At 34.1% G+C, this 8955-nt stretch overlaps 1 long non-coding RNA gene across 1 annotated transcript; it reads right to left on the bottom strand.

Annotated features, from left to right (window-relative positions):
• Window positions 1-331: 331 nt before the first annotated feature.
• LOC118160046 lies at window positions 332-8767 on the bottom strand. The gene is made up of 4 exons (XR_004747313.1): window positions 8642-8767; window positions 4519-4584; window positions 4027-4101; window positions 332-391 (listed from the first exon to the last, which is right to left on the bottom strand). It is a non-coding gene; the product is annotated as an uncharacterized LOC118160046 (long non-coding RNA).
• Window positions 8768-8955: the final 188 nt, after the last annotated feature.

The raw sequence follows: 8955 nt of genomic DNA, 5'->3' as shown, positions 1-8955 counted from the left end.
GCAGCCTGGCTGCGTTAATGTGTAGAACACAAGCAGTTAACATTTTAGTGAATAGGGCCTCTTGAGCAGAAAATTTACGCAGAGGAATTAAGAAGCTTAGCAGTGAAGTATCTCCTTGTTTTCATTTATAAAAGGGACTGATCACATCACTGATTTTACTGGTGAAACATCACTGGTATTACCACTAGCAAGAAAAAAAAAAAAAGGAAAAAAAAGGAAAAAAAAGGAAAAAATGAAAAAAGGTGGGGTTACTAAATCTTAAAACTGTGCTCTTCGTTTTTAAGTATTGCCAAAATACAGAATTTGTAATGGAATTTTTATTTACCCATCATTTTTCTTGTGGTTTCCAGAGAAGGAAAAGAGGTTGACTCCAGGACCGACATTGTGAAAGCTAAGGTCAGAGATAGAAACCCTTGAGATGTTAAGGCCTTCTTGCTACATGTATGAATGCATCATTTTAATCACACCCAAATAAACAAGTATTTAATTTGTGGTTATCATGGTCTACTTTTCCTACCTAATAAATGACTTATCTTTTTTTTTTTTTTTTTAATCATTCTATACTATCAAAAGAAAAGAAAACAAACAAACAAAACAAAACAGACAAACAAAAAACAACACCTCATTGAGATGCTAAACACTGGTGCTATGAAAAAAAGTAAAGAATATTGAACCATTCTTTATACATGAGAACATTACAGCTGAATCAGAAATTTAAACAAGCATGAATTAACAACAAAAAAACTGAATGCTGGTAGACCATAATGACAGTCTTGATGTTCTACAGTTAACTTTTAATTCTAATAAGTGACAGATTCCAAAATCAATTTTCTAGCACAAATGTAATAATATCAAGCTATAAATTGAGACCCTGTAGATTAATATGTAGGCAGAACTTCAGCCTACATCCAAGATACTGTCATATTTTGGGAATGGCCACCTTTTATTTTTCTGGTAACACTAAACTAGCTCTGACTTCTACATTCCTTGTCATCCTTACAAATCTCAACTTTGGGGAAAAAAAAAAAAACAAAACGTATGCCTGGGAAGAAAAGGAAACAATAGCTTCTCTGCAAAAAATGCATCCAGGTAACTTCAACATGGACTTCCATCAAGATCTGGACCAATAAAAAGAACAACTTGTGCTTTCTTAACCAACATCTGTAAGAATCTCTAACAGAATAGCCCCAGACAGGTCAAACAGTAGATACTTTGGAAAATTGAATACAAATTTTGGAACTGCCAAACACACTGGTAAGAGTATGTTATCGGAAAACTGGAAGAGCACAGATTTGATGGACTAACAAAGGGAAAAATTCAAACATGGAATTCTTTTTCTGAAAGAACTCCATTAGATTCCTCCAGCCTAAAACAGAACACCTAGAAAACATAATAAAAGTCCAAACAGGCTTAAAGAGCCTTGGCAAGCAAATATTTGCTGAAAAAAAAAAAAAAAAAAAGTAAAAAAGTAACTGATCAACTAAATAAGCAGTTGTTTTTTAAGAGACATAATGAAGATCACTGATCACAGCTAAAAGACCCGCTCCAGGGGAAATAACACATAAGCGAGTATTTTAGTGTAGTCCTCATTGTGTGGCTAGAAATCCTCATCTTTCTTTAATTGAAAGACCCTTTCATTCACTCTTTTCTCTCTCCAACACACATACACACGCAAAACCCAATCAAACCAGAATTCCTCAGTCAGGTTACTTCAAGGCAATCCTTCAAATACAAACAACTGTTTATGCTAACTGTTCTCATCTCAAACCAAACATATGCCTAAAATCTGTTAATCAGTCATTATTATCATGCTTAATCACATTTTCAACTCTCCTTGGAATCTGGGACTCATCTTTGCCTGGGAATGTTCATGTTTCATTAAAATGATGAACGTCAGACTAGATCAGACATGATTTTATCCATTCTCCCAGACATTGTAAGTGTTGGGCACCTATCCACCATCTGGTTTGGAAAGAGCGCAGTATAACTTTCTTTACAGGCAAAGCATACAGAATAAAAGAGCTGAACTTGGATGCGCTATTATGCCAATATGTAGAAAACACTGCTGAACCATTCTGTTAAGGCATTTGATCAGAAGTTATTGCTCAGTATGAAAGACGCATTAGTGACAAATACTGATCATTATCTCTGACAAGTAAATGCATAAAACTTAAGTCATCTCCATATCTTGATCTTAAGAATGTTTAATTGGAGTGTGCAAGCCTTACCATTAGTTTGCAATTACAAGAAACTGGACATCTGGTACAGGTTTCCTATCAAATGCACATTTAGTCCATTACTTACTGCAAGGGAATTCTGGCAACAACATGAACTGGTCTTTGGATGGAATTGTCATTATTGAAAAGAAACAAAATATATTTTCATACAGACATAGTACAAGTAGAACCTTGAGCACTGATATAACTGTATTTGTTCACAGTTGTTCTGCAACACTTTGGTAAGTTTAAATTTAATCTCTGCACACAAGATGTAAAAGAATCCTACAGAATAAATGTTGGCAAGGAAGAACTGGAAAACCACATATGCTTTAGATTAATTATTGTATACAGTGCAAGTAAGTTAAATTTTATTGGAGCCTGGCAATAACAGGTTTCAAGAGTGTTTGATAACACCATATAGAAGTGGATCAATTTATTACAAATATTTTCTTTAATACAGTGCTATGTAGTTGTTTAAGTAGTTGTACTCAAGCAATGCATGCTATAATCATGTTTTAATTTCTATTAGCTTTGGACCTATCCTGCCTTGCTTACTGGCAGCAAAGCAAAATGTCTAACTTAGATAACTGCTTTGAAGATATTTAAATGAAGGGACTGAAGGATCTATTCCCTGCTATATTGAACCTTCCATATTCATTAATCTCCATGCAAAATGGATAATCCCACAAAACGATTTAGGTTACCTTTACTTACTTTACATTTATATTTGCAGCTGAATATCATCATCTGTAAAGCATCAGGCTGTTGCTTAATTTCATGTTGCACTGCCAATGTGTTGCAGATTTAATACTATTTTTACTGAACCAAAAATGCTGGAATAAGGGAACTAGTCATATGGGCCAAAATTTACTAAACGTGCATGCTCCGTTTTAAGGCTTAAAAATCTGTATTAGGTTAATACAAGTATTTGTATCTTGACTCATATTGCTAATGTTAACATTAAACTTTTAAACTGTCAGCAAATTCATCTGATTGATCAAACTGTTTCAATTTAATAAAGATGAACAGGTAGGAAGAGCTACTGCATAAGCATTATTTCCACAGAATATCCGGATAGCAAAGGATCATGAACAATTTTCTACAAGCTAAATACAGTGGGACTCAGGCAACAGAGGGAAGAACTGCCATGGGGAAAAGAAAAAAGAAAAGTGGCCTTTCAAGTAGATAACTACCTTGCTGAAGTCTAAGGATTCACAAGTCATTGTCTGTAGGATGCTAACAAAACCAATGTAGCTCCTACACACAGTTCAAAGATGGCTGAATAAGTTAACTGGCTATTTCTGGTTGATTTGGTAAAAAACAGATGGTTTCCATTAGTCTAGCCAACATAAACAACACACATGATGCTAAATTGGCCAAATTATTGTCAGCTTGCTATTGATCCTATTATTTCTATGGGACTTACTCAAGCCTTTCAACCATTAGAACAATTTTGATCATGGATTTAAACATATAACTTATGTTAACTTGCACTATAACCCACCTGCAGTATTGTAAATGAAAAAGAGAACACTACTATATGTAATATGACATGCTAAAGCTTATTAACATTAAGCACTGCAATACAGACTTCTTAATATATTAGGAATGTAGACCAAGGACAGAAAACAGTGCTTATTATCTTGGAGAATCATAAAAAATTTCCTAAGTTAGCCTGGTATTTGAGAGAACAAAATAATTACTACAGTTCTGTAGTTATTCTAATTCACGTTAACTAGTAACATGCCAAAAGTATGATAAAATCTCTGTCATAATTTTTATTTAAAACCACATTTTCAACTATTACCAGGTACAGCTGACAGCATTTCTTGGATGCCAGATGTTTCAGATCTTGAAGAAATAGGCTGCTTTTCATCAAAAGCTGAAATAAAATCTGGAGTTAAAATGAGAATGGACCTCAGAGCCACAGTGTTTGAATAGCAGCTCTTGAGCAGTTCAAGACTACACTGATGTGATCAAGCAAGATAGCAGCAGCTTTAGAGATGACTGTGAAATCAGGTGCTACATAAACACTGAAGATGGCATGAGGTGAAGTAAGGTCAATTCCGATATCTCATGCTAGGCAGAATTCTTCTTACTGATTTTTTAAGTATCTATTCTTTGAAATAAAGTTGATTACACAGAAATGGATGAGATGGGAAGAAATAGAAATTTTTTTTTTAAAAAAAAAAGCGCCTTTTATCAAGTAGTCTTCAAAGCAATGTGTTTTAATGAATTTTAGTATTGTCCACGTGATGGCAAGGGATGGGAAATGGTAATGGAATTACATGCTATTTACCCATCACGCTCTCTCTGGTTTCCATGGAGGGAAGAGATGTGAATTTCAGGCCTGGCTCCTCGGTAGCTAAGATCAAATACAAAAACAATCTTGAAATAATGAGTAAGGTTAGTTTTTAAACAAGGTGGTCTTTTGCCCTTTATTAGCAGAGCCAAAAAGTCTACATTTATTTTAAATTTCTTGTATATACATTGTAAAGTGATATTTGTGATAGCCTACTCTGTTCTCTCTGTGTATATATATATCTATATACACACACATATATATATTTGACACGTAACATCTAATTTTGAAGCATTTAATACAAGACCAGCTTTCTGCATCTGATATTAAAATTCTGTCCAATAGCAACACCTGACAGGAAACCCTTTTCCCCCCAAGTTTAGTTAGGATAAGCCTTTTAAATAGGCAGTTGCAAATGTTATTTTCGTATAGCATGCCTTCACATTTGAAATTAGGCATAAAGTGATGAATCAGGGCTTAATTACACTTAAAAACATCGCTTCATGCACACAAATTGGAAATCCTACAACTGGCATGGTGAAAAGCCTGAAGATGTTCTTTAGACAAAGAGAAAGAATAAATTAATGGTTTGTTACAACAAGCTTTATTCTGTCTGCACAACAAAGCAGAAACGATGTGGGATGCACATTAAATCCAGCTAATCTGTATTTTAAAAAAATCTTGTGCGAATGGTTCACTGCCTAACAAAACTATGTGTTATCAACCTAAAGCAGAATCACAATTCAAAATCTCACCAGTTCTTTTTTTTCTTATCTCTAAAATCTTTGGAATCAGAATAGTAGCTTAACAAAACTAAATTATTGGCAAATATATGTATTTGCAGCAATTTTATGACAAGTTACTCAGAAGTAGCTGATACAAGTTTTAAGAAAAAACCTGCTGCAGACACTTGGCAGCCAATATGCTTAAGTAAGTCTCTGCCTGTTGAAAAGCAATGCCAAAACAATGTAAATAATTACTGAACCTATTCTATTTAGCCAGTATTGTCCTTGTGGTTGCTATGAAGGACAAAAGAATGAATTCTAGTGCTGGTTGCTGGATAGCTAATGCCAAACGAGAGAAGTTTAAGACATCGAGGCAGGCTGTCTCAAGAAGATGAGTTATCCAAGTTTGGATCATACTTCCTGTTGATGCTAGATTCATATTCAGCCCAGGGACCTCAATTTCCCCCAGCTGCCACAAAGTTAATTTAATATAAATACCAAAAACGATCATCCTTTGATGTAAAATAGCTTAAAAAATTCTAAGTTTTTGTGACTATATTTTAATGAAAACACAGATCCAAAAATTCAGTTTCTACCCAATCAATCAGGTCACCGCTTCTGTTGGAAAAATACACAGCCAGTGAAAGAAACGTGCTCTGACTACTTCTGTGGGCAGTGGTGTATGAAAAACTGACAAGTAGGTGCTTTTGATACTAGGAATATTCATGCCCTATTAAAGTCAAAGGACAAGTAATAAGAAATCCAAATTGTCTGATTTTCTACAACAATGGAAAATGCTGTGGTAGTTCTGACAGAACATGCCACCGAGAGCAATAAAGCCACACCTGACTAGCTGCTGGAAGTTTTCCATCTAATGAAGATAGTTTGATGTGACTGAAATGACCTTGGAAAGCATACAGTTCTCAACTTGAAAAGGAAACAAAAACATTGCACCAATGCAGAGGCAGGATAACTGTCAGTACCACCCATGGAGCAACAACACAGCTGCATCATGTTTGCGTTCAGTACGAGTTTGATAACAGAGGAAAGCTCAGACATTTCCAAATGTACTGCTGATGAGAAACTAAAGGAACATTGACTGAAGTTTAACAGAAGACTAGGAAAAATATGAGTACTGTATGTATTATGTAATAAGCTAAAGCCCAGATGACAAAAAATGTTAATGATTCACTCGATTCCACTTTACTGTTGTCAGATTTCTCAAGTTTGAAGGGTGCTTGAATAGTTACTTTAAGAGAGAAATACACCATCTCCTCATGTTAGGATTTTAGATCACACTGCCTTTCACAAATACATTGCTAATAAATTCACTTTTCTGTAGCTATGGTACTAAGTTGCACTTAACTAATATAGCAACAAATGCAAAAAGCTGCTGATGTATTAAGTTGTAGAACTATGAAAATAAAAAATCATCGGCACTTGAGCTTACTAATTTCTCAAGGTACTTTACAGTTTATACTACCAGCCTTTTTGAATCCGGGCACTTAAAATTAAGGACCAAATCCTTCCTGAGATTCCTACTATTGTGTTTATTGATTTAGTAAATGTTGAACACCAACAGTCTCCAGGTAATTTGTGTGTGTTCAACAAATCTGTAAATAAGGGTATTCAAATCAGGTCATACAATGTGTATCTTTGACATACAAGCATTATATAACACTTAAGTCCATTTAGTAAGGTTAATGCTCATTGCCCTTAAAATATTGAAGCATACTCTTATAAACAGATCAAGAAGAGATGAAAAAATCATACTACAGTATTAAACTAAATGTAGTCCTGAAATCTTAATGAATGATACTCTTGGGAAGTCATTTTTTTTTTTTCAATTCTTGAAGTATTCCATGCTAAATCTAGTACACTAATTAACACACAACTTCTAAGAGAGTCAAACATATTTCACAATAACCAATTACTACATATGCTACATGCCATTTATGGAATGCTAAGCAGTTTAGATGTACTGAATCTTGAGTGTCAAGAAAAAGCCCATGTTTCAACAAAAGCTGAAATGAAAATCTGGGCCTAAAATGTTCTAACAACCCCAAAGACAACAGAATATTAGGAGGAATCTGGTAATGGAAAACAAGCCATCCAGGCAGTATCAGTCCAAATGGAAGCAAAACGAGAGATGGCTTGCAAGCCAGCTGAGAAATTACTATTTTTTAAAACAATGAAAATTGTTTAATTATTCTCTATTAGACAGGATTCCTATAAGCAGCTCCAGGAAAACAAACAAAAAACTAACTAAATAAAAAAGGACCAGCAAAAGACAATAATATGCTCTGATAGCCATCAGTCAGTAGGTCAGTACCAGAAAACGACTTTGTATGATGGAGAGAAGAAGAAAACTACAGAAGCATTAAAAAAAAAAACAAAATACAACAACAAAAATATGACTCCAAACAGATCAAATGAATGTGACTGCTACCCTTAACTGTTGCTGATGACCTAATTTCTTTGGAAATCATAAAGATATTTCCAATTCAATTTTAATTGCAGCTGAAGAGAAAGCACATAAATAGACCCAAGATAGAGTCTTGTACTGGTATGGTAATGAGAAATACGAGAGAAGAGGAAATACAGAGAGAGCCCTTTGTAAACCACAGTAGCTCCAACTAATTTATCATTCAAAAGCCAGTTTTTCATATGCTTGCTTTGTTTTCTGAGCACACTATATCACAGAATTAAGATATCTAATTTTAAAGTTGGTCCCCCAAAAGAGAATGGTTGATATAACAATGCAACAAAATACCCCTTGCTTAAATTGTCCTAGCATGAACTGAAGCACAGGTGAGAACATCATGGAAGCTAACTTTGTTTTTTACAACCAGATTCTGTAAAATCCCATGCTCAAATATAAATGCACATATTCTGCCTAAAAAACTACATTTTCTATAAAGACAGGGAGAAAAAATTAATGGCTAGAAAAAACAACTGTAAAAATATTTTAATGCCAAAAATCTGTACTACAGCAGCCTTTTGAATATTAGCTTTTCTAGAGACTACTTTAAAAAGTTGCAATAGGAAACAAACATTCAGCTACAAGATCTCTTTAAGAAATGCCTACTAGCTAAAGACAAAACACTTCCTCCCAAAGGATAATCATCATCTTGAAAACCTGAAATTCATCAAGTTGGACATTTTTGTCTCACCTGCTAAATTATGTCATACATAGTGATGTAGACATACATCACTTAACTTGAAGCCAAATCTACTGGATACTGGCAAGTATTAAATGTAACATGAAACATTAATGAACACATAAAAAAACACTGCATGCAATATTTAAAAGCTAGGAGAAATAACAAACATCAGAATAGTACTATTTCAATATCAAGTAAGATGAAGGATTGGAAATAAAACAAACAATTTACCAGTCTCTGTCTCTGATATTTTTGCAGATGTAGGTATTTGGGAAGTGGAAGTAACATGAAGAAGGTTATTCGAGGCTGGAAAAAAAATTGTGCCACATTATTTAAATGATACACGTACCATTACTGCACAGCATCTTCTGGGAGTATAATGTTGCAATAAAAAGAAACCGAGAAAATGTAAAAATACAGTCTGCAAAATAAGCAGGCTTTTAAAAAATAACAAGGAGAAAGTGCAAAAATATGTAAAAACACATGTAAATAACACAAAAAAAAATGAAAAGGAATCTCACAAAAGAAGAAATACCACAAGGTAA

Source organism: Oxyura jamaicensis, unplaced genomic scaffold (genome assembly GCF_011077185.1).
Source record: "Oxyura jamaicensis isolate SHBP4307 breed ruddy duck unplaced genomic scaffold, BPBGC_Ojam_1.0 oxyUn_random_OJ73402, whole genome shotgun sequence".
NCBI classification, from domain to species: Eukaryota; Metazoa; Chordata; class Aves; order Anseriformes; family Anatidae; genus Oxyura; species Oxyura jamaicensis.
Note: the sequence above shows the minus strand (reverse complement) of the source record. Positions and strands in the feature narration are given on the sequence as shown.